Here is a 24671-nt window from a genome sequence, read left to right as displayed (position 1 = left end):
TTTTGAATTGGATAATTTGTTTTTTGGGTGTTGAATTTGATAAATTCTTTATGGATTTTGGATACCTAACCCTTTATTGGATATGTCATTTGCAAGTATGTCATTTGCATGTGTCTTATGTCTTCTCCCCTCCCATAGATTGCCTTTTAGTTTTGTTGTTTTCCTTTGCTGAATGGAAGCTTTTTATCTGGATGAAGTACCAATAGTTTATCCTTGCCTCAGGAGACCTATCTATTTTTTTTTTTTTTTTTTTTTTTTTTAGGAGACCTATCTAGTAAGAAGTTTCTACAGCTGGTATCAAAGAGTTTACTTGTATGTGTTCTCCTCTAGGATTTTAATGGTTTTCTGTCTCACATATAGGTCTTTAATCTATTTTGAATATATTTTTGTGTACGGTGTAAGAAAGTGGTCCAGTTTCATTCTTCTGCGTGTTGCTGTCCAGCCTTCCCAACACCATTTGTTGAAGAGACTGTCTTTTTTTCTATTGGATATTCTTTCCTGCTTTGTAAAGATTAGTTGACTATATAGCCATCAGTCCATTTCTGGGTTTTCTGCTCTATTCCATTGATCTATGTGTCTGTTTTTGTGGCAGTATCATACTGCCTTGGTCACTGCAGCTTTGTAATATAGCTTAAAGTCTGTGATTGTGATGCACCCAGCTTTGCTTTTCTTTTTCAAGATTACTTTGGCTATTCACAGTCTTTTGTGATTCCATACAAATTTTAGGATCGTTTGTTCTAGCTCTGTGAAAAAATGCTGGTGGTATTTTGATAGGGATTGCATTAAATGTGTAGATTGCTTCAGGTAGTATAGACATTTGAACAATATTTGTTCTTCCAATCCATGAGCATGGAATGCTTTTCTATTTCTTTCTGTCCTCTTCAATTTCTTTCATTAGTGTTTTATAGTTTTCAGAATACAGATCTTTTACCTCTTTGGCTAGGTTTATTCCCAGGGATCTTATGTTTTTTGGTGCCATTGTAAAGGGAATCAATTCCTTGATTTCTCTTTCTGCTGCTTTCTATTTGGTGTTTGGAAAACTACATTGTCTCTAATTCCTTTGAGTTTCTTTCTTTCCTTTTTTTTTTTTTTGGATTCAGGATAATTAACAAAAAGCTAAAGAAATGGAAAGGGATATGGGCTCTGGGAGTGAAGTGAAGGGGAGAGGAAGCAAAAGAATGGCAAATATCTTCTACAGGAATCAAGAAAAGTAAAGTTGGAGGAAAAGATTGAATATCCTATAAGAGAAAGAGATCTATGAATATATTCTAGAATTTTTTGGTCTGTTTTGCTCATGATTTCATCAACTATCACTGCACTCAAATTCCATAATCCACACCATCTTTGGCAAAAATTTTTATTATAACGTAAATTGGAAGTACTCAATGGTAATATTACACTGTTTTGCTTCGATTCCCCTCTTCCTAAAGCTGTATTATGGAAAAGCCAAGAAGTTATATGGTTGTGTTAAGAAAACCTACCTATTATTTGCATAGTAGATCATGTTGAATTAATAGGACAGTGGTTTCCAGACAAAGCTAAAGGTCAGTGGAATCATTGGAGACCCCATCACTTACCATCAATGAGTTTGAGTAAGATTCCCAAATTTTTTTTTTAAGATTCCCAAATTTTAAGAGCCTCTTTTGTAAAATGAGAATATTAATATTATCTATCTTAGGGGTATTACAAAGATTTAATCAAATTAGATCATTAGGGATCCCTGGGTGGCGCAGCGGTTTAGCGCCTGCCTTTGGCCCAGGGTGCGATCCTGGAGACCGGGGATCGAATCCCACGTTGGGCTCCCGGTGCATGGAGCCTGCTTCTCCTTGTGCCTATGTCTCTGCCTCTCTCTCTCTCTCTCTCTCTCTCTCTCTGTGACTATCATGAATAAATAAAAATTAAAAAAATTAGATCATTAGAATAGTGTCAGACACAGTGTTCTGTGCCTGTTTCCCTCTTCTTCTCCTTTTGCTTCCCTTTATTCTCTTCTTTCTTTTCCTCTTATTCTCATCCTTCTTCTCCATTTCTGCTTCTCCTCCTTAACCTCATATTTCTCTTTGATATAATATCATAAAACAATTTGTTATTATGAACCTTGAATCTGTCTTAGAGCTACTTCTGGCTTACTGGCCAATATCACAAGTCTTATCCATATGTTGCCACATCACATTATAAAATATTGGTACCTACATTTATAAGTTATAATCTCTTACATAGAAGCTTTATTTCCTGTAACACACCTAAATCTCTTAACAAAACTTTATAGAAGATGTACTCTATGAATGAAACTGTGCTGGATCATGGCTATATAAAAGCATTGTTCATATGTTAGTGAAGGGGACAGTCAGATATAAATAACACAGAAGTCTCCACTATTACAAGCATTCTCAGAATTCTGTGACAACATAGAAGACGGAGGTCTGCTTTGCTTATGATGGACATGGAATCTTGGCAAAGAGAAAGCACTTGAAAGACGTGACAGAGGGGTATGTGTGTGGGGAGTTAGAAATAATTCCAGATATAGAACATCATATGCAAACTACAGAAGTATGAACTCTTGTGTTGTGCTTGCAAATTAACAAGTAACTGAATGTGCAATCTGAGGACCTACTATATATCAGTTATATAGTAAATAGGGAGTATTCAAAGACCAAAACATTGTTTTTGCCTGTACAAGGGTGACAAATTAAGTCCTCATGTGCTTTTTGAAGATTATAAAATCAGCATTAAGTATTCTTATTGATCTTTGTAATAGTCAAAATATTTGTGTATGTGTTTTAAAGATTGTATTTATTTATTCATGAAACAGAGAGAGAGAGAGAGAGAGGCAGAGACACAGGCAGAGGGAGAAGCAGGCTCCATGCAGGGAGCCCGACCCAGGACTTGATCCCTGGTTTCCAGGATCACACCCTGGGCTGAAGACGGCGCTAAACTGCTGAGCCACCCGGGCTGCCCCAAAATATTCATTGAGTAAAGGAATAAATAAATGGTAAATCTTAAAGATTGTTCAGGAGTCAGGTAGAAGTTTTATTTTTCTTTCTCAAATATTACCATTATTTATTTACTTCAGTGCTTCAATATTTATGTGATACTCAAATGTTTTATTTGGACCTGCTAATTATTTGCTGCCACCTAGTGTAATAAAATTGATGAAATTTTTTCTAGTTTTGTTGAAAAATAATTGACATATATCATTGTATAAGTTTAAGGCATACAACAAGATGGTTTGATTTACATATATTGTGGAATTATTACCATTGGTTCAGCTAACATCCATCTTCCCATATAGATGCAATAAAAGCAAAAGAAAAAAAGGAGAAATGTTTTCCTTTTGGTGAGAACTATTAGGATTACTCTTCTAACAACTTCTACATATTGTACATTAGCATTAGCTATACTCATTGTGTTGTATGTTATATCCCTGGTATTTACTTATCATATAACCGCAAGTGTGTACCTTTTGACCACTGTATTTCATTCCCCATCCCCTACTCTGCCTCTGGGAATCATAAGTCTGATTTTTTTCTATGAATTTCTTTTTTTTTTTTTAGATTCCACAGATAAGTGAGATTATACAGTATTTATATTTCTCTAATCTGATTTATTTCACTTACAATGATGCCTTCAAGTTCCATCCATGTCCCCAGTAGTAGGATTTCCTCATTATTTTTTATGGCTGAATAGTATTCCACTGTGTGTGTGTGTGTGTGTGTGTGTACAACTTTTTCACTAATCCATCAGTGGACACTTAGGTTATTTCCAGTCTTGGCTATTGTAAATGTTATTGCTATGAACATGAGGGTGCAGCTATCTCTTTGAGTTAGTGTTTCTGTTTTCTGTGGATATATTCCCAGAAGTGGAACGGCTGGCTCATGATAGTCTACTTTTAATTTTTTTTAAATATCCTCTATACTGTTTTCCATTGTGGCTGCACCAATTACAATCCCACCAAGAGTGCACATATTTTCTCCATATCCACACCAACACTTGTTGTTTCTTGTCTTTTTGATGATGGTCATTCTAACAGATGTGAGGTGATATCTCATTGTGGTTTTAATTTGCATTTATCTAAAGACTAGTGATGTTGAACATCTTTTCATGTTGGCCTTTGTATATCTTGTTTGTAATGTTATTTTTTTTGTAATGTTATTTTTAATCAATGAGTCCCTGTTGGTTTTTGAGAAGTATTGCCCTTCATAATTCATTTAAAAATTTAAGCCACAATTAAAATTTGAAAAAAAGTAGGAAAGTGTCATAAGTGATAGTGTTATTTAATAGTGTGTGATGAAGATTTTTCAGATGAGAGTCTATGTATTAAAGCTAAGTCAGAGGATGCTTGGGTGGCTCAGCGGTTAAATGTTCCCTGTATGGAGCCTGGTTCTCCCTCTGCCTGTGTCTCTGCCTCTCTCTCTGTGTGTGTCCCTCATGATTAAATAAATAAAATATTAAAAAAAAAATAAAGCTAAGTCAGTGAAAGTACTCGATATAAAATTCAAGGGATGGTGGGTATGGAAAAAACTAATACAGCTTTAAAAATTAAGAACATTCTAAAGTAATATAATGGAATTTGATGCAATATGGAGTAACTGTCTGTCCTGTGTTGCTGTCCCCTGGGTTCCTGTACTTTGCTCAAAGTTTGTTAATGTTTTCCTAATGATCATTTTTAATGTTTTTGCTTGCTTGGAGAGAAAGAGAGAGAGAAAGAATGAGCTGGAAGGGGAAGAGGGAGGAGAGAATCCCAGGTAGGGTCCATGCTCAGTGCAGAGCCCAAAGCAGGGCTCAATCTCACAACCCTGAGATCATAACCTGAGCAGATATTGAGAGTCTGATGCTGAACTGACTGAGCCACCTATGTGCCCTGATCATTCTAATTGTTTAAAAATTGGGTACATCATATAATTTTTTGGTAATTTAAAAAAATCTTAAGTAAATTAAGATCAGAAAATACCATTTAATTTATTCCCTGACTTTAGTTGTCATATACCTATTGGACTGCCATTTTCTATTTCTCTCTCCATCCCTTCTCCTTTCTTGTTTCATTCTGTGCAAAGGAAAATACTGTTTTGGTTTTTATCTCACTTTTAGAAAACTTGTGGCACTGAAGGAAATGTTGGCTGGGTAGGTCTGCTGTGACATCATTACTAGACTTTCAAGGCAAGTGTAAAATTAAGTTGTTTTTGAATCCAGCACTTGCTGTGATGGAAGAGACTCCGGAAGGAGGACTTCCTGCCCTTCCAGGCTTAGGACCTTTCAGAATTTCCTCTGAGAGCTACCAAATTTGAATGGCAATGCTTTATTAGAATATTTCATCTTCCTTCTTTTTCCCAATTCTCTCTTCAGTTGTACCATTAACATAATTGATTCCTACACAGGAGAAACTCTTAAGTTGGGGCCAGGAGATCTGGAATTTTAAGTGTTGTGAGTGGTAGTATGACATTAGTTAAGATACATAGGCTCTTCTCTGGGCCCCACATTTCTCTTTTAGAAATTCAAGCAATTAGTTTAGACTTTTTTTTTTTTTTTGGTCCTTTCCATCTTTAAGATGGAGTGATTTTTCCTACAATTTACTGAGCTTTATTTATTTTCCAGATTCAAAAGGAGTGCAAACCTTGATTAGAAAACAATTCTTAAACTGGAAGAGCTCTTGGGGAAATAAGGAACATTAACTGGTTGCCATTCCCCTCTTAGGTCCCTCCACTAAAAGGTAGCAGAAGAGTTTCAGACATCCTCTCATGATTTAACAAGCTGGTTGGATTAAGTTTGAACATGTGTTTCTGTTAGTAAAGGGGTACAATATGCAGTATTGGGAAAGATGTGAGTTCACACTTGCAGTTTGTCACAGAGAGCCTAATGCCCCAGTGAGATGAAATGGGATGGAAGGCACAGGACAGTCCTGGAGGCATGTTGAAACATTCAAAACACCCCAGGAGATGCAGACTATCCTGACTCCTCACCAATAAGTTGCAGGCTGTAACCATCTACTTGCATTACTTGTGGAAACTGGAGCTCTTTTTTATGAAGTAATTACTGATTTTCTGGAGTGGTTTATGAAAATTGGTCTTATTATCGGCTCATAAATAGGATATTAGACTTAATGAACACATTCTTCAGATTATCTGAGAACAGAAAGAATTTCACCTTTAAGTGAGGCAATTTTACTTCATTTAGAGATAGCAGCATGGAACCACTTGACCTTATAAAGAAAATAAAGAACTATGTGTCATATTGAGAGTCTATCACCATTAAGAACCTTTCCCAGGAGCTTGTATTATGGGAATGAAGATTCAAGCCCTTCACTCTCTCTTTTCTATTTTCTTCTTGATGCCTCCTATAATCTATCCAAAACCATTTATTTAGCACCAGTGGTTTCCAAGTATTTCAAGGGCCCCTTTTTAAAAACATTAAAACAGTTATGAGATGTTCCTCTCATAGTAATGATATTTTTGTATCTAGTAATTAAAAGATGACGCAATAAGTAAAACCTGCCACTTTTAATGGAATTTGATTAATTATGCCTCTCTCCATCTATTATAACTCTACACATTTAAAACATAGTATATATATTATCTGGAGATCCTCTTCAGACTATAGATCATGTTAAGTGAGCAAAAGGATCCAAAGGTAAGGAACCTGTCTACTGCTTTGGAACACTAAAACTCAACCAGGTTGGGGAGGAGAAGCCCTGAGATGCAAGTTGGTTAAGCTTTGGCTTCTGTTGTTAGTATTATGAATACAAAGGATGTATTGAAAATAGGTATGTTTTTCCCCCTCAGACATTCCCCAGCCTTGACATTTCCTTTCTTCTCTTAATATTTTATTTTATTTATTCAGAGAGGCACACAGAGAGAGAGGCAGAGGGAGAAGCAGGCTCCATGCAGGGAGCCCGACGTGGGACTCGATCCTCGGTCGCCAGCATCACACCCTGGGCTGAAGGCGGTGCCAAACCGCTGGGCCACCAGGGCTGCCCAGCCTTGAGATTTCTACACTGCTTTGCCTACTCCCTCACCAGTCCTCAACACTTCTCTAAGAACCCAGGCTCCAGCAGAGTGGTTTCATGCACTGGGAACATTTAATACGACAAAACCAAACAAAAACATATAACTACTAAGAGAAATAAGAAAATGGTACAATTAAGAACCTTAAAAAAAAAAAAACCCTACACCACAATACACTATCATTATTATATTTTACAAGAAGATGCATCAAGATTAGAAAGAACATAATCTCAACATAAGCACATTTATTTATTTTCCCCAAAATTTTTACATAAATTCCGCTTCGTTAACCAACAGTGTAATACTAGTTTCATGTGTAGAACTTAGTGATTTATTGGGCAGCCGGGGTGGCTCAGCGGTTTAGCGCCACCTTCCGCCAGGGGCCTGATCCTAGAGACCTGGGATCAGTCCCGTGTCCGGCTCCCTGCAGGGAGCATGCCTCTCCTTCTGCCTGCGTCTCTGCCTCTCTCTCCCTGCGTCTCTCATGAATAAATAAATAAAATCTAAAACACACACACACACACACACACACACACACACACAAAACCTTAGTGATTTATCATTTACAGGCAATACTCAGTAATCATCACAAATGCCTTCCTAATCCCAATCACCCATTTAACCCATCCTCCTACCCACCTACCCTCTAGTAACCATCAGTTAAGAGTCTGTTTTCTGGTTTGCTCTCTCTCTTTCCCTATGTTTATCTATTTTGTTTCTTAAATTCCACATATGAGTGAAATCATATAGTATTTTTCTTTCTCTAGCTGACTTATTTCGTTTAGCATAATACTCTCTAGCTCTATCCACGACTGTAAATGGCAAGATTTCATTGTTTGTTTATAGCCAAGTACTGTTCCATTGTATATATGTACAAACCCCCTCTTCTTTATCATTCATCAGTCGATAGACATTTGGGCTCTTTCCGTAATTTGGCTATTGTTGGTGGTGCTGCTATAAACATTGGAGTGCATGTCCCCCTTTGAATAGTACTTTTGTATTCTTTGGGTAAATACCTAGCAATGCAATTGCTGGATTGTAGAGTAGTTCCATTTTTAACTTTTTGAAGAACCTCCACACTGTTTTCCAGAGTGGCTGTGCCAGTTTGCATTCCTACCAACAGTGTAAGAGGGTTCCTCTTTCTCTGAATCCTCATCAACACCTGTTTCATGTGTTGTTAATTTTAGCCATTCTGATATGTGTAAGGTAATATCTCGCTGTAGTTTTGATTTGTATTTAACTGATGATGAGTGATGTTGAGCATCTTTTTATGTGCCTGTCAGCCCTTTGTATGTCTTGTCATCACCATAAGCAAATTTTTTTTCATAAGCAAATTTAAATTAAATAAATTTAATTTAATGGAAAATTGGCTGCATTGCTCTCATTTTTTTTTTTTAGCAGACTGGTGAAAATACCTATAAATACCTATAAAGGTATTATAGACTATTATTTAGAATCATTATAAAGAGGATAAAAGTATAATCTTAATTTCAAATAACACAATTTCGTTAAATTTTTTTTTCCTAGAACTTATGTTCAAATCCTTTAAGAAAGACTCAGATAATAACTTTGTTGCTTCCATGTTGAAAAAGCTTCAAGCTTGGGTCTAGCTACAATGTTTATTTTATTTTATTTTATTTTATTTTATTTTATTTTATTTACTTTTTTGCCTTATTCTGTTACCTTCCTCTGGTTATAATTCTTCATTTTGTCATTTAAAATAATCTGCCCTGGGGTGCCTGGGTGGCTGACTGGTTGAGCGTCTGCCTTTGGCTCAGGTCATGATCCTGAGGTCCTGGGATCGAGTCCCACATCAGATTCCCCGCAGGGAACCTGCTTCTCCCTCTGTCTATGTCTCTGCCACTTTCTTTGTGTCTCTCATGAATAAATAAATAAATAAAATATTTAAAAATAAGTAAATAAATTAAATAAAAATACTCTGGCTAATTCCTAAAAAACTTATTTGAAGTGGCTTATAGAATATATTGTAATACAATTAAATAAATAGAAGAAGAAATTGAAATAAGTGAAAAATGAAAATAAGGAAATAATATTAGAATGAAAAAATATGTTGAGAGTCCTGTAGAAATTTTAGACGTGAGCCTCATATTTTCCTAACAGTCAAAATAAAAAGAGAAGCAGATTGATAAACCATTATTGTATAACAAATTACCTCAACCCTTACCTGCTTTTTTTAAAAAAAAGTTGTTATTTATTCATGAGAGACACACAGAGAGAGGCAGAGACACAGGCAGAGGGAGAAGCCGACTCCATGCAGGGAGCCCAATGCGGGACTCGATCCCGGGACCCTGTGCTGAAGACAGATGCTCAACCACTGAGCCACCCAGGTGCCCCGAAACTTATCTGCTTAAAAAGAATTTTGTTATCTCTGCGGGTCGGAAATCCAGGAGTAGTATAGTTGGAGGGTTCTGACTCAGGATTTTTCATGAGGTTGAAGTTGAAATGACAGATGGGGCTGCAATTGTTTGAAGGCTTGACTGCGGTTACAAGATCTATTTCCAAGATAGGTCATCACTTGGGTGTTGGCTGAGACTGATGGCCTTAGTTCCTTAATGGCTGTTGGCAGAAGCCATTAATTCTTCACCACATCTCTCTCTGTAGGGCTGCCTAGGTGCCCTTACAATGTGGCACTGGATTTTCCAGAGTGGGTGATTTAAGAAAGAAGGCAGGAACCATATTGCCTTTAATGATTTAGTCTTGGAAATGACATACTAGGGATCTCTGGGTGGCGCGGTGGTTTAGCGCCTGCCTTTGGCCCAGGGCGTGATCCTGGAGACCCGGGATCGAGTCCCACGTCAGGCTCCCGGTGCATGGAGCCTGCTTTTCCCTCTGCCTGTGTCTCTGCCTCTCTCTCTCTCACACTGTGTGCCTATCATAAATAAAATAAAATTAAAATTAAAAAAATAAAAAAAGGAAATGACATACTATTACTTCTATGGTATTCTTTTGGTAACACAGACAAATCCTAGTGCATTGTGGGATGCAACTACATAAGAATGTATTAGGAGATGGAGATCATTTGGGTTATCTTGGCGGATGGCTCCCCAATGATCAAATTCAAAGCTTCAATGTTATTAATTTAAGAAACAAAGCAGGTTTGTGGGGAAAAGCTGTTACATGCACCTCCCAAGCTGAGATATAAAAAAAATTATTTCATGGAACTACATAAAGGGGACATTATATGAAATTATAAAAGATGGTCTCAATCTAAAAGAGCTCATATGTAACTCATACATAAAAGTTACATATCAAGGTTTTTATGTTACCTCTTGTAACATAAAATGAATGGTTGTATCTCCCCAAATTCATATGTTGATGATATTAGGAGGTGAGGCTTTGTGGAGGTAATTGAGATGAGATCATATGGGTAGGCTCCTCACAACGAGAATTGTGCCCTCATAAGAAGAGACCAGAGAACTCTATCAGCCAAGTGAGGATACAGCAAGAAGATGGCTATCTGCCAACTGGGAAAAGGATTCTCACTACACACTGAGTTTGCTGGAACCTGAATCTTGGATTTCTCAGCCTCTAGAACTGAGAAATCAATTTCTGTTGTTTAAGTCACCCAATCTATGGTATTCTGTTAAAACAACCAGAACTAAGACAGCCCTTAGTGTAAATTAATGGCATACAAACAAAATATCACTAAGTGAAAGTATCGTTATGAGAAATCTATACAATCAGTCAAGACTCAAAGTGTTCAAGTGCATAATAACAAAGATAATCTTTAGGGAAACTGGAGTGATGCTTCTCAGACTGGGGTAATTTTATCCCTAAAATTATATATATCAGTGTGTTGGAGTTACTTGAAACCAAATAATATGTTCTGTCTTTCTGAAGCATTAAATTTACATAAGTTTTATAGAGAGAAATTGTAAATGTTTTTTATTAAAACATTTTGTCTCATAAATCTATAAGAAAAATCAGCAGTTGTCTTGTTTTATGTTTTTACATGTGTGTGTTTTACCAATTTTGTTTTGCATGTGTTCAATTTTTGTACATTTTAATATTTTTATATAGCAGGAATTACTGGAAATTTGGACTTTTGTGTCATTGAAGAAGTCTGGTTTATTTGGTCCTCCCCTTCTCCTAGTTGGGTGCATTATGGCTGTAAACCCGCCTCCTCCCTGTTATCCACCCTCTGACTTGCCTCCAAAACAGTGGATTGGACCATGTGATTTCTCAGTCAGCTTTCCACATTAAGTTTTTTAAAAAATATCTTATTTATTTATTTGAGAGAGAGAGAGAGAGAGCAGACCACATGGAGGAGCAGAGGGAGAGGGAGAAGCAGACTCCATGCCAAGCCTGGAGACTGATGCAGGGCTCAGTCCCATCACCCTGAGATCATACCTGAGCCAAAATCAAGAATTGGATGCTTAACAGACTGAGACATCCAGGGGTCCCACGCATTAAGTATTTTGAAGAAAAGGTGGCCTCTTTTCATATGCCTACTTGTTATTTGTGAATTTATTTATGATTTTAGTTACAGAAAATAATTTTCTCACAAATCAGCTCAACTTCCTAACACAATTTCCCATAATCAAGTCTTTGGTTTACAAATATAAAATTCCAGTTAATGTTACTTCCCATGGCAGTGAATTTCCTTGGAATACAAATATATCTGAAATTCTGCTTTAAAGGGCAGCCCAGGGGGCTCAGTGGTTTAGCACCACCTTCAGCCCAGGGTGTGATACTGGGGACCCGGGATCAAGTCTTGCATCAAGCTCCCCGCATGGAGCCTGCTTCTCCCTCTGCCTGTGTCTCTGCCCCTCTCTCTGTGTGTCTCTCATGAATAAATAAATAAAATCTTAAAAAAATATATATGCTTTAAAATGACTGTAATGCCTCTTTGTCTTTCTAAAGATGTAATATCTAAAACTGTATTTTCAATTAGGGCCACCCATTGGTGGTGGCAAATGAAAATTTTGATGATTATGCTTAAAACCTATGAATATGTAAACTGTTCATACTCAAAGAAAGTAATGAAAGTGATCAAAGCTTGTGAGCAAGTGGCATTTTCCTTAAAGACTCCCTCTTAGCAGAAAAAAAGAGTTAGCATTACTCCAATCATAGTAGTGAGTCAGCAGCAGTAAGAAGCAGCAGTTAATAATAAAAAACAAAATGTAGAATATACTCAGATATAAGATTATGTGTGGTAGCAAATAAACTCAAATCTTAGGGGCTTAGCAATACAATGGCTATTTCTCCCTTGATCCCAGCCCAAAACTAGTCACACAGACTTAACTAACTGCAAGTATATCAGGAAATGTGGAGGAGCACACGTATATTTGGTGAGCAGTATATGTCTCTCTCATGGATGCATCTTTAAGCATGAGTCTTATTATTATGGAGATACAAAATAGCTTGAACCTTAATATGACTTACAGGGATAAATTCTGACTGCATAAAACCACCCATCTTTCAGTGGCTTTTAAAAACTAACATGAATTATATTTTAAAAATCACTAAAAAATTAAAGAAAAACAATTTAAAATCAGTTTCAGAATTCTTGTTGGCAATGAAACTACTACATAGGAGAAAATTTAGTGAATTGGTACCGTAAATTAGGTACTGTAAATTTGGTCAAAAGGTTTTGCTTCAAAAATTGGTATCCAAGCTGAAACAATGGACCTTTCTGAACTGTACCATCAAAAGACATTCTTTGATATGCTCAAAATACGTATTCAAACAAACGTAATACTACTATGTTGAAGACAAATTATTGATCTACCTTTCACTGATTTTTCTTTATTGTTTGCCATGAGAATATTTGTGAAGTCATCTTTATTTGCCAAGGGCAAACAAAAATATTGTCAACAAGATATGTGATTTTAAGTGAACAGAGTAGCAACTGAAAAAAATGAATAAATGGGTATCCCATATGAAGCTGTAGGAGTGCTTATCTCCTGAAGTTATTAACTAATCCTGAATCATTTACTGAGAACATTTCATCTGAAAAAATTTGCCTCTTTACTTAGCATGCTTAACAGGATGTCAAAAATGACAGGCTGTGAATATTTTTGTTGAAAATAATAGCTTTGTTTCAATGAAAAGTGATTTTTGAGGGTATATGAAGAAAGTTAGTCTTGAGGATCATGAACCATATGAGACTTTTACTTTTACATGTGATAAAACTTATAGATTTAATGGTAAAAATCTCACTTTCTTCATTGAAAATGTCTTTTTTTTTTTTTACAGATTTTATTTACTTATTCATAAGAGACACAGAGAGAGGCAGAGAGAGAGGCAGAAGTGAAGCGGGCTCCATGCAGGGATCCCGATATGGGACTCAATTCCAGGACTTCGGGATCACGCCCTGAGTTGAAGGCAGACATTCAACCACTGAGCCACTCTGGTGTCCCTGAAAATGTCTTTTGACAAATAATCCCAAAATTGCAAAAGGTACTGACCCTGGATTGTCTTTTTTTTTTTTTTTAAGATTTTATTTATTTTTATTCAAGAGAGATTGAGAGAAAAAGGTAGAGGGCTCCATGCAGGGAGCCCTACTTGGGACTCGATCTCCGGTCTCCAGGATTATGCCCTGGGCTGAAGGTGGTGCTAAACCGCTGAGCCATCCAGGCTGCCCTAGATTATCTTTCTTATGTTACTAGTGACGTGTTCTCATAGAATGCCTGATGTTAGCCTGAGTTTCTGCTTGCACTGTATTATCTTTGTAGCTGCATCTGAATGTCCCCTCTTGATGATTTCCCTTCATAGCTTGTGATGTAGTAAAAACAAACAAATATACAAATATACATCTCATCAGTCTCTATCCACAGATTTATGGGATTCTGGGATCTCCAAAATATTGTTACCTCCAGAGGGAAGAGAAAATTGACAAGAAATTGAAAACGTGTTTGGTAGGAGCTTGCTTCAATCCAATTTTATAAAATCGATGCATTCACTGTTAGAGCATTTTGTCCATTTACCACAGGACATGCTGTTACTCATTCCCCCCCCCCCCCCCCCCGCGCAGTAACAAATTTAAAACATTGTTTCCATATTCAAACAGACATATTGTAAAGTAGGAAGCAAGAGATCCAATAGCAGTTTTATCCTGCTGCAACCCCATTGGGCTGATTAAGACTTTCAGATCTATATTGTTTCTTGAAGGCTTTCCTGCCTACCCCTGCTTCATTCACTTTAAATTTCATAGATATCAAACCTCCAATAAACCCCTTACCCTCCTAATATTATCTTGGTGCCTGCCTACTCAAGCACCTGAAGTAATGCTGTAAGGCACCAGCTGTGAAGCCTGGGGATTGGATCATTCACCAACTGGCTGGCAAAGACAGCCCTAATCTAGGTGGTATATGAGGCAAAGAGTGTGTATACAAGATTGCAGCCAAACTGCTAAAATTTCCTCCAGTGGTGATTTGGGAAAATGTTCTTGTGGAGGTGAGCACCTTCAATGTGCAATAATTCAGGCTTTTGAAAAGTGCCTGGTGGTGGGCCTACAAAGCATACTGAAACTGGCTGGCTGTTAGTAAGTTGCATTGATGTCCCAACTACAGAGGGATAATGGAATGTTGAGGACATTTAACAATTTTTTAAAAAGATTTATTTTATTTATTTATTTATTTATTTATTTATTTATTTATTTATGATAGACATAGAGAGAGAGAGGCAGAGACACAGGAGGAGGGAGAAGCAGGCTCCATGCTGGGACCCTGACGTGGGACTTGATCCCGGGTCTTCAGGATCACGCCCTGGGCCCAAAGCAGGCGCTAAACCGCTGAGCCACCCAGGGATCCCCCTTAACAAACAATTTAAAACTAAGTGTGAAGGTCATAGGGCCTCTTTGGTGATTCCTTTTTTTTTTTTTTTAATTTTTTATTGGTGTTCAATTTGCTAACATACAGAATAACACCCAGTGCTCATCCCGTCAAGTGCCCCCCTCAGTGCCCGTCACTCTTTCACCCCCACCCCCTGCCCCCCTCCCCTTCCACTGATTCCTAAAGTCATTTATTTCCTGAACTGAGAGAGCAGAGATTGCTGAAAACCATACTGGGGACTTAACAGTTTGGGTCACCAAGCTACAAAGACACTTGACTACTCAGCTAAGGCAGACTACTATGTTAAGGTCGTGGCTATGACTGGGAACCTTGGATCCCTGACACATAGGATGGGGCCATTTTTGTGGGTAACCCCATAGATTTTGTGTTTTGTTTTTTTTTTTAACCTCATAGATTTTGAATCCCCAGATTCCTCTGAACTCTCAGAGCCAGCACAGGTCACCCTCCCTATTAAAAGCTAGCATTCCCATCACCTATTCTCATGGCCTCTCCCATACAAAGCAGCAGAGTCTCCCTCAAGATCTGCCCTTTCTTATTCTCCTGACTTTCAGGCCAATAACTAAGATTAAAACACGTATAGTGTGTTTAGTGACATACTAGACTTGACTAAAAGGGGGAAGAAAGACCACACCACAAAGGAGTTGCAAAAATTAGCATGTGCTAGCAGGACCAAGGGAAAGTTCTTGATAAAAATGGCTAAAATTTAAGACTGGATAGGGGAGAGGTTATCGACTTGGGACCACTCTCCTGAAGAAGACAAGGGCCCATTCTGATGAAATTGAAATGCCTGAATTACCGTGGCTAATGGTAAAAGTAAAAGGCTTAGAGACGAGGTGTGCCAAAATGTTCATATTACATGCAGCCAGAAAACCCACCAGGGGATTATGGTCCAAGACCCAGAAGATACACTATTTACCAAGGTCATCATGAATGCATAAGTGAGAGGCACATCACTAATTAGGTCAGTGGTGGTTCTCCTTTACAGTGTATAATTAATGGTAGGAGAGGTTGTCACATAGCTTGGCTCATGGTAGCAATGGGGACAATGGAGACTTAAAGCTATAGAGTTCCAATTATTGTAATGTCCAGAGAGGTTGGAATGGCAGCTCTCTCATTCAGTTTGGGTTATTATGACAAATACCATACACTGGCTGGCTTAAACAACAGAAATTTATTTCTCACAGTTCTGGAGGCTAGAAGTCAGCAATCAGGGTATCAGTATGGGTGGTGGTTTCTGGTGAGGGCCTTCTTTCTGGTTTGCGGACAGTCTTTTTCTTGCTGTATCCTCATGTGGTAGAGAGAGGAAGCTCTGGTCTCCTCTTCTTCTTACAGGGACACTAATCCCTCATAAGGCTTTGTCTCATGACTTCATCTAAACTTAGTTACCTCTCAAAACTACCAAATACCATCACTTTGGGTTTTAAGGCTTTCAATATATAGCTTTTAGGGGGACACATTCAATTCATAGTAGCAGGCTTAAGCTACTATGAGGAGATGATTAATAGAGTGTGGTATCCCTTGGGACAAAATATATGAGCACACAATGAGGATGTTGTTTAATATGTGCAATCAAAAGAGAACGGCAATGAATGAGCAGGAGGCTGAGTTATTCCCATTAAAAAAATAACGATCAAAGGTGACATTTATATAAAATGTCTACAATAGGCAGATCCATACAGATAGAAAGTAGATTAGTGGCTGTCAGACCTGGTAGAGTCGGGGGTAGGGATGAAGAATGGTCACTACTGCTTAATGGGTATAGGGTTTCTTTTTAGAGGTTTTAAAATGTTTTGGAATTAGTGGTGATAGTTGTACAACATCGTGAATATGCTTAAAAATCACTTAATTGTACATTCTGAAGTGGTTTAAACAATTTATGCTACTTGAATTTTATTTAAACAAAAAAAAGAAAGAGATGATCGCTTGTCCAGATGAGTCAGTTTTTGGGTCAAGGATCTACTTACTGAAAAAGTGGCCAGATTGCAAGAGAAAAGACCGTGAAACACCACAGCAAGTATATCCTCTGATAATAGCCTCAGTCCTTGCCCTAAGGGACATAGGGCCATTTAGTCAGGTGACTGTTCATTTAGGAAAGGGGACTATTCAGACATGTTAAAGACTACAAGACGAGTATGACCTCATTTAACCTTAATTATTTCCTCCAGGACCCATCTCCAAATATAGCCATACTGGGGTTAAAGCTTCAACATAACAAGTTTTTGGGGGAAACATTCAGTTCATAACACTCCCTATTACAGTGAGGGTACAGGAGGACCAGATAATAAATAAAATCCTGGCCAAAGCCTCTTCCTGTGGGTCCATTAGACTGCAGACCTATCTGGTGTTCATTTTCATGTTGCTGAATTAGGAATGACATTCTTGCCTATGTCAAGTATGTCATAGTACCATATTGGGTCCTTGGTTTGTGACATAAGAACAATCATGCTGGGGGAAACCAAATGGAAGCTTTTTAAATCTCCCATCTTTATCTCCAGCCAGAATAGTAAATTGAAAACAGTGTTGGATCCTAGGAAAGGTAGCAGAAATTAGTGTCTCACTTAAATGTTAAAGGATGCAAATATGATGATCCTGATGGTCTCCATTTAATCCGCCATTTTGGCCTCTGCATAAAACAGATATATCCTGGAAAATAACTGTAGACTACTTTAAGCAGGTGTAGTGTTTTTTGCTAAAACAGATAAATTTTGGCCTCATGTATATTATTTGTGGCCATTTGCTTGGTGAATAAATTATTTTTCATCCCAGCAAGGAAAGAGAATCATGAACAATTTGAATTTATGTGAAATGTGTGACAAAACACAACTTCGGGGCTCAGGGCTATACTAACTCTTCTATTTCCTGTTATAGTCAATAGAGATCTGAATCATCAAGCACCCCATATAACTTCACATTCATCTGTTGCATCATAGGCATTATGGTGATTGACCAGGATGAACATGAAGTGGCTAGCGTGGTGAAGGTCTCCATAAGACACACACACTCCAGGATCCCTATGAAGATGCAAGGGCTTGCCACATTAATAAAAATTCTAGAAATCTAGTTGTCAGGGGCATCCCAAGACATTTCCACCAAAGTAGAGTCAAATGGTGTCATCTTATATCCTTTAGTACAAAGAAGGAGACCAATACCTGATAGGACTTTTTGGGTTCTGGAGGCAACACATTCCACACTTGAAAATACTGTTCTAACCAAGGAAGGAATAAGCACAGACTCATGAACAATGGTGAATCGCCTGGCACACTAATCAGGTGTCTGGAAAGAAAAAATACTGGAAGATCAGAGGAAAAAAGGAATAGACAGATGTGGATGGATGTAATGAGAATAGTTGTGAAGTTTGAGAACCTTTGAATCACACCCACAAGAAAGCATTCACTTTAGAAGAAGCACTGAATATAATCAGGCATGCTGGCTAGCTTTTGTCACCATCCATTTGAAACTGGCAAGATGACACAAATGAAATTGTCATGGTGGCAGAGAGATGGAGTCTTCTTATGGGTCTGACAGCTTTACTTACCAAAGCTGCTAGATCTTGTTGCCTTTGAATATTCAAGCAACAGAGACTAATGCTGAGCTCCTGATACGATTCTATTCTTTTTTTTTAAATTAATTAATTAATTAATTTATGATAGTCACACACACACAGAGAGAGAGAGAGAGAGAGGCAGAGACACAGGCAGAGGGAGAACCAGGCTCCATGCACTGGGAGCCCGACGTGGGATTCGATCCCGGGTCTCCAGGATCGCGCCCTGGGCCAAAGGCAGGCGCTAAACCGCTGCGCCACCCAGGGATCCCACGATTCTATTCTTTGATGGACCAATCAACCAATTGGTGGCAAGTTGACTATATTGTGCTTCTTCCATTGTGCAAGGTCCTCATAGGAATAGATACTTATTGCTCAAATGTAATATTTTGTGAGATTGAAGCATCGTTCTACTTGATGCTGAATCTTGTCTGATACATATGATTTAGAGACCTCTATAGGGCACTGTGTTCCCCATAGGAAGTACACATGGGCCCAGGATCCAAGGGATTGTGATAGGACTAAGCCTCACTTATCATTATTCATAATGATCCATTGGAGGAAATAGTGCTTTCTATCCCTAAAATCCCTCTGCAAATATGGGATAGAGGTCCCTAAAGGTGATGCACTATTCAGGGGATACAGCTATAATCTCATTCAACTACAAGATATGGCTATTGCCTAGGCACTTTAGATATTGTTTACCTAGGAATCTGCAGATAGAAGAGGAGTCACCATCATGGCAGGTGTACTTATCTCTGATCAGTAGAATACTGTTATATCATGGGTAACAATGCGGGAAGAAAAATGTGGAACTCAAGTGATCCATTTGGGCACTTGGTTCTCCCTTCCCCATTTGGAACTGTGAGTGGAAAAGTACAGCAATCACAACCTGAAGAGTAAATGGTTACCCGTGGTTCAGACCCCTCAGGAATGAAGGTGTAGTTCACACCAAAAGGTAAGCCACAGAGACCTTCTGTGGGATGGGGGGGAGGGATGACGATTGAGGGCGAGGGAGAATGGAGGAAGTTAGAGGATGAGGACCTACATTGTAGAGATCACCCACGAGAATGGGGCTGTAGTTTGTTCTACTAACCTCCTCCTAATTTTCTCCATTAGCAAGAGAGGAGAAGCTGCTTCCTAAACGAAGGTGAAATAGTGGATCTATTTGGTGCAAGGAACGGACTGTGGCAGCCTTGGAGGTGTGCTACTCAGATCTCCCTTTTAGGAAGAACTTGTCATTCAAGTTCTTCACACCTCTGAGGTGTGCAGTTAGCTGACAGCTTCCACTATAGCACCTTTGGAGTCTATTGCAGCATTTGAGACAAAGACACTCTTCAGCCTATGACTAGGTGTGTGAGGGTACCGAAGTCGGATATTTCTCCTGCCTACTTCTGTTGGGGAATCTCTGCCTTCACGTTTCTCATTGGTTTGGTTGATGAGACTTATTAGATCTGCAGTGTTTTATGAGAATGTTACATCTTTTGTAGTTGTTCTACAGTTCTTGAACATTCTATTCTGCTACATTTTTCTCAGTCTTTTTTCTCTTTGCTTTTCAGTTTTGGAGGTTGCAGTTGAGATATCCTCAAGCTCAGACATTCTTTTCTTTGGTACATCCACTTTACTAATAAACACATAAAGGCATTTTTATTTCTGTTAGTGTTTTTGATCCATCAGAGCCCTTACATATTAATCATAGTTGTTTTAAATTCCCAGTCTGAGAATTCTAACATCCTGCCATATCTGAGTCTGGTTCTGATGCTTGTTCTTTTTCTGCAAATTGCGGGTGTGTGTGTATGTGTGTGTGTATTGCCTTTTAGTATGCTTTGTAATTTTTTTTCTTGATTACTGGATATGATATACTGGGCAGAAGGAACTGCTACAAATAGGCCATTAGTAATGTGGTGGTAGGTGTGGGGGCAGGGGAAGTGTTCTATAGTCCTCTGAGTAAGTCTTAATCTTTTAGTGAGCCCTTGCCTCTGGACTGTGATATTCACACATGATTCTTAGTCACTCCCACTTCCTTGCACCCCTTATGTGGGACAAGTTGGCTAGAGTGGGCTGGAGTTGGGTATTTCTCTTCTCCCAGGCCAGTTAGGCTTTGTTAAGACCCTAGCAGGTTAGTCTCTGGTTAAATAATATCTCCTGAGGGCAGATCTTATTAAGAACAGAATGCTCTTGCATATTTCAAAAATCAATTCCTTTTACCTCCCTGCTGCTGGGAATGCAAGAGGATTTTTTCTCTGATACTCATTTTAAGAACCAGGTAGAACTCTAGGAGCTAAAACTTAGAAAAGTGTGCCCCTCCCGATCTCTGCTGAATTAGGTCTTGCTGCAGTTTTTAATTCTCAGAATGGTCTGTAGCAAACTTCCGGTAATTTGTCAATTACAGTCCAGCTTTGCCTACTCCAGCCACTAGCTCCCAAGGAAGTTTCTGATTACAGGTTTTTGCTTCTCTAAGTTGTGATTCTCTATATTCTCTTGTTGGTCTCTAATTTTAGGGACAGTGATATACCCTTGACCTCATTTATCTTCAACTCTGAGGAGTTGTTGATTTTTCAGTTTAGTCAGTTTTTTAACTTGTTGTTAGGATGAAATGGTGACTTTCAAGCTTCTTACATGTCAGACTGGAAACCGGAAGTGCTAATTTTTAAAATCATAAACAGATATTGCATTTTTAATCAAATGCTTTTCCTGCTTCTATTGAAATTATCACGGATTTCCTCTTTTCGTCTGCTAACATGCTTAATTACATAATTGGTTTTCTAACGTTAAACTAACATATTTTTGGAATCAATCCAAAGTGGCAGGCCATTTTCTAATTTTTAATTTTAAAAAATATTTTATTTACTTATTTGGGAGAGAGAGAGAGAGAGAGAGAGAGAGAGAGAGCTGGGGAGAGATAGAGGGAGAGGGACAAGCAGACTCCTTGCTGAGCACCCACCCCAATGTAGAGCTTGATCCTAGAACCCTGAGATCATGACCTGAGCTGAAACCAAGAGCCTGATGCTTAACTGAGCCACCAATGTGCTCCCATTTTTAATTTTTTAAGTGATCTCTATACCTAACATGGGGCTCGAACTCCAGTCCTTGAGATCAAGAGTCACATGGGCTCTCCCCAGGCCATTTTTCACACAGTTAATAAAGTGATAATAAGAGTAATAATCAGATAACGTTACTCTCTGCTCAAAAGAATTCAACCTTCTCATTGCACTTAGCACAAAACTCAAATTATTTTGGTGGCCTCCATGATTTGGCCTTGCCTCTTTTTTTCAACATCATCTTCTATCACTCCCTTTTTAATTTGTATTGTACTCTTTTCTATTTCTCCACCATATCATACTAATTCCTGCCTCAGGGTTGTTACCTTCTGCCTGCAGTATTTTTCTTTTAAATCTTAAAGTGACAGATTCCTGCTTATTCATGCCTCTGTTCAGCTATTACCTTCTCAGAAATATCTTCCCTATTGACCGTCTTCTCAGGTTTCTTCTGTTATGCATTTTCTAGTCACTTTTTCAAGACACATTTTCTTCATAGCATTATGGCCCTTTGATGTTATTTTATCTACGTCTTTATTATGCATTTACTATTTATCTTCTTAATTAGCATGTATGTACCAAGAAATGAGGGATCTTGTTTGCCTCCTTCTCTGCTGTATCCCCAGCATCTAAAACAGTGTCTGAAACATAGCAGATTTTGATTGATATTTGTTAAATGAATATATAAATGAGGTGACAGAGTCCTCTAAAGTAATAGCAACCTTCTTGGAAGGTAGTCAGTAGGGTCTTTTCTATTCATATCTTTCCAGCTGAAACTTCAACCATGGATATGTTTTTATTACTTGTGATGATTCTTTTCTAGGTCACAACTTGTTAAGGGCTGTCCTGCTCAAAAATAAAAACTGATTTGACAATAAAGGCCAGGGACAGGTGATAACCATCCACAAAGAGTTCTATCAACTTTGAGTGCACTCACCTTTCAAAAGCAACTTGTGGGCCACACTGATCGATGTTAAAGAACACTAGCACTGGACTGGTTCATTGGGAACTCATCAGGTATGACTGCCATTCTTTAATAGCTTGGAAAATACTAATGGAAGATGATGCCATTTGAGAGATTTTTTTTAAAAAGCTAACAGTTAACTGGAAGGAATTCTACATTTTTATCACCTGTATGTATAGACTCATAAAATTTTACATTTGGATATGAGCTCAGATCTTTAATCCAAAGCATTATTATGCAAATAAGGAAGATGATGCTTAAAGCTCTTAAGTGATTTACCCACAATTAGAAAATTAGTATCAGAGCTAGGACAAGTTCCTATATTTCTTCCAGTTCTTGGTTATCTTTGCATGAGTTTTTAAATTTATTGATTCTGAAACCCTGGATTAGTTCAAGTTTGTTCAACTTAGCTCTCTTGAACCCCAAAGTCCTGATTTCCATTCAATCAGAGCTTCTCAAACTCTCTCTCTCTCTCTCCACACATATATATAGTTTTTAAATATATCTTTTGTTAATAAATTTTAGTGGCTTAAAATAGCATTCATTACATTATATGGTGTGATGGTTAATTTTATGTGTCAACTTGGCTGGATTGTGAAATGTCTACATAGTTGGTTAAAACGTTATTTCAGGGTGTCTCGAGGTTATTTCTGAAAGAGATTAGCATTCGAGCCAATAGACTAAGTAACACGAATTGTCCCCACCAACCATTGTGGGTGGGCATTATTCAATCTACTGAGGACTGAATAGAACAAAAAGATGGAGGAAGAATTTGCTCTCTTTCTGACTGCTTGAGCTGAATATCAGTCTTCTCTTGTCCTTGGTACTCGTGGTTCTACAGAGATTTCTTCCTCATGGAGGGAAATGCTAATCTGAAGGTTAAAGACTTTAAAAAATATCACCCTTCTCTTCTTTCCCTGCCCCTGTTTTGCTGTGTAATTTAATCTTGAGGAAATCAGGTCATTTGTCCTATGTCTGGACTTTGTTGAGTGCGTGCCCATAATGCAGTTTAACATGTTCTCTGCCCTCTGTCTTGCTGGCTGGCACTTGAATCTACAGATTTTATCAGAAGCTGAAGGATGGGTGGTTTAAGATTCATTTTTTTTTAACGGCTTTATTTATTTATTTATGAGAGACACACAGAGAGAGCCAGAGACATAGGCAGAGGGAGAAGCAGGCTCCCTGTGGGGAGCTTGATGCAGGACTCCATCCCAGGACCCCAAGACCATGACCTGAGCCAAAGGCAGACACTCAACCACTGAGCCACCCAGGTGCCCCTCAACTTGACTTTCCAGCTCACTCTTCTCTTTTTCTCATGTTATGTTCACCAGGCTGCTGGCTTACTTTCTGAGGTCTTCTGACTCCTTCCCCTCTTCAATTCTGGATCTCCTCTCTCCTATTTTTAATCTGCACCATTTGGATTCTATTTCCAGCATTTTCTCCTTAGTTTGGGAATGGAGTTAGGGTTAGTTAGCTCTGAGAGTTGATGGGCCTCAAAATGCTCCATTAGCTTCAGAACTCAAAATGTACCTGTTGTATGCATCTGCTCCTGGACTGGGTGTGGCTCCATTCAGTTTCAGCTGCTGTCCTCAAATTGGCCCACTGAGCTTTCCAGAGTGCCTGTCAGCTTGTTTGATATTCTGTCTGGTGTCCCTGCTGTTTCTCTCTGCTTTCTCTTGCTGAAACCACGCAGCTCTGTAGCTCTTGGTGGTTTGTCCCTATCATCACCTGTATTTGGGGTTGTAGGGATACTTTATGGTAGTAGCTGTCTACAGACTTCTGGGTTCGTTACTTATTTTGTCTAGTTTTTTAATCAGGGGAATTTAGGGAGATTAAAAACTAATGCCAGTGCTATTGCCATTTCCCCATTATTTCTTCACACTTTATTTGTAAGGAAAAAATGTTGAAATGCTATTAAAATGCCTGAGAGATTATTTTGCTTGATTTGAGTTTTGTTGTACTGCTTTGATTATAAATGAAGGATTGTGTTGAAAAGCAGAGGCTAGTGTGAGAGACAAATCATTTTGGAGGCTTTATCCTATGATTTAAAGAATGAAGGAGATCTGGAAGACATAATGTGTCATGGCCTGGGCATGAGAGTAAAGGACGTAATCTCAAAGGATGATGGAAATTTACATTCCAAGGGGATCTGACCTAACAAATTGCATCAGTTCATGGAGAGGAATGAGTAGTTCTCCTTTTTTTCTGATTTTGGGAATAGAATGAAGACTCCTGTCTTAGATTCCCCATAGACTCAAGCCATGACACCAAAAGTGAGTTGGAACCATCTTCTTGGTAAATAAACTAATGCAAAAT

General features: G+C 38.3%; 1 protein-coding gene across 3 annotated transcripts in view; it reads left to right on the top strand.

The window, feature by feature from the left end:
* The first annotated feature begins 2410 nt into the window (after positions 1-2410).
* ZMAT3 (zinc finger matrin-type 3) overlaps positions 2411-24671 on the top strand; it is a 64712-nt gene continuing 42451 nt past the window's right edge. For 2 of the 3 annotated variants that reach the window (XM_025451266.3, XM_025451267.3), the window contains exons 1-3: positions 2411-2486; positions 13215-13418; positions 22215-22408. The gene's annotated coding sequence lies outside the window, so the exon portion shown is untranslated. The remainder of the gene's footprint in view (positions 2487-13214; positions 13419-22214; positions 22409-24671) is intronic. The other variant, XM_025451264.3, reaches the window with a different exon arrangement.

The sequence above is a fragment of the Canis lupus genome, chromosome 34 (genome assembly GCF_003254725.2).
Source record: "Canis lupus dingo isolate Sandy chromosome 34, ASM325472v2, whole genome shotgun sequence".
Lineage (NCBI taxonomy): Eukaryota > Metazoa > Chordata > Mammalia > Carnivora > Canidae > Canis > Canis lupus.
The sequence above is the reverse complement of the archived record's forward strand: the minus strand, read 5'-3'. Positions and strand labels throughout refer to the sequence as shown.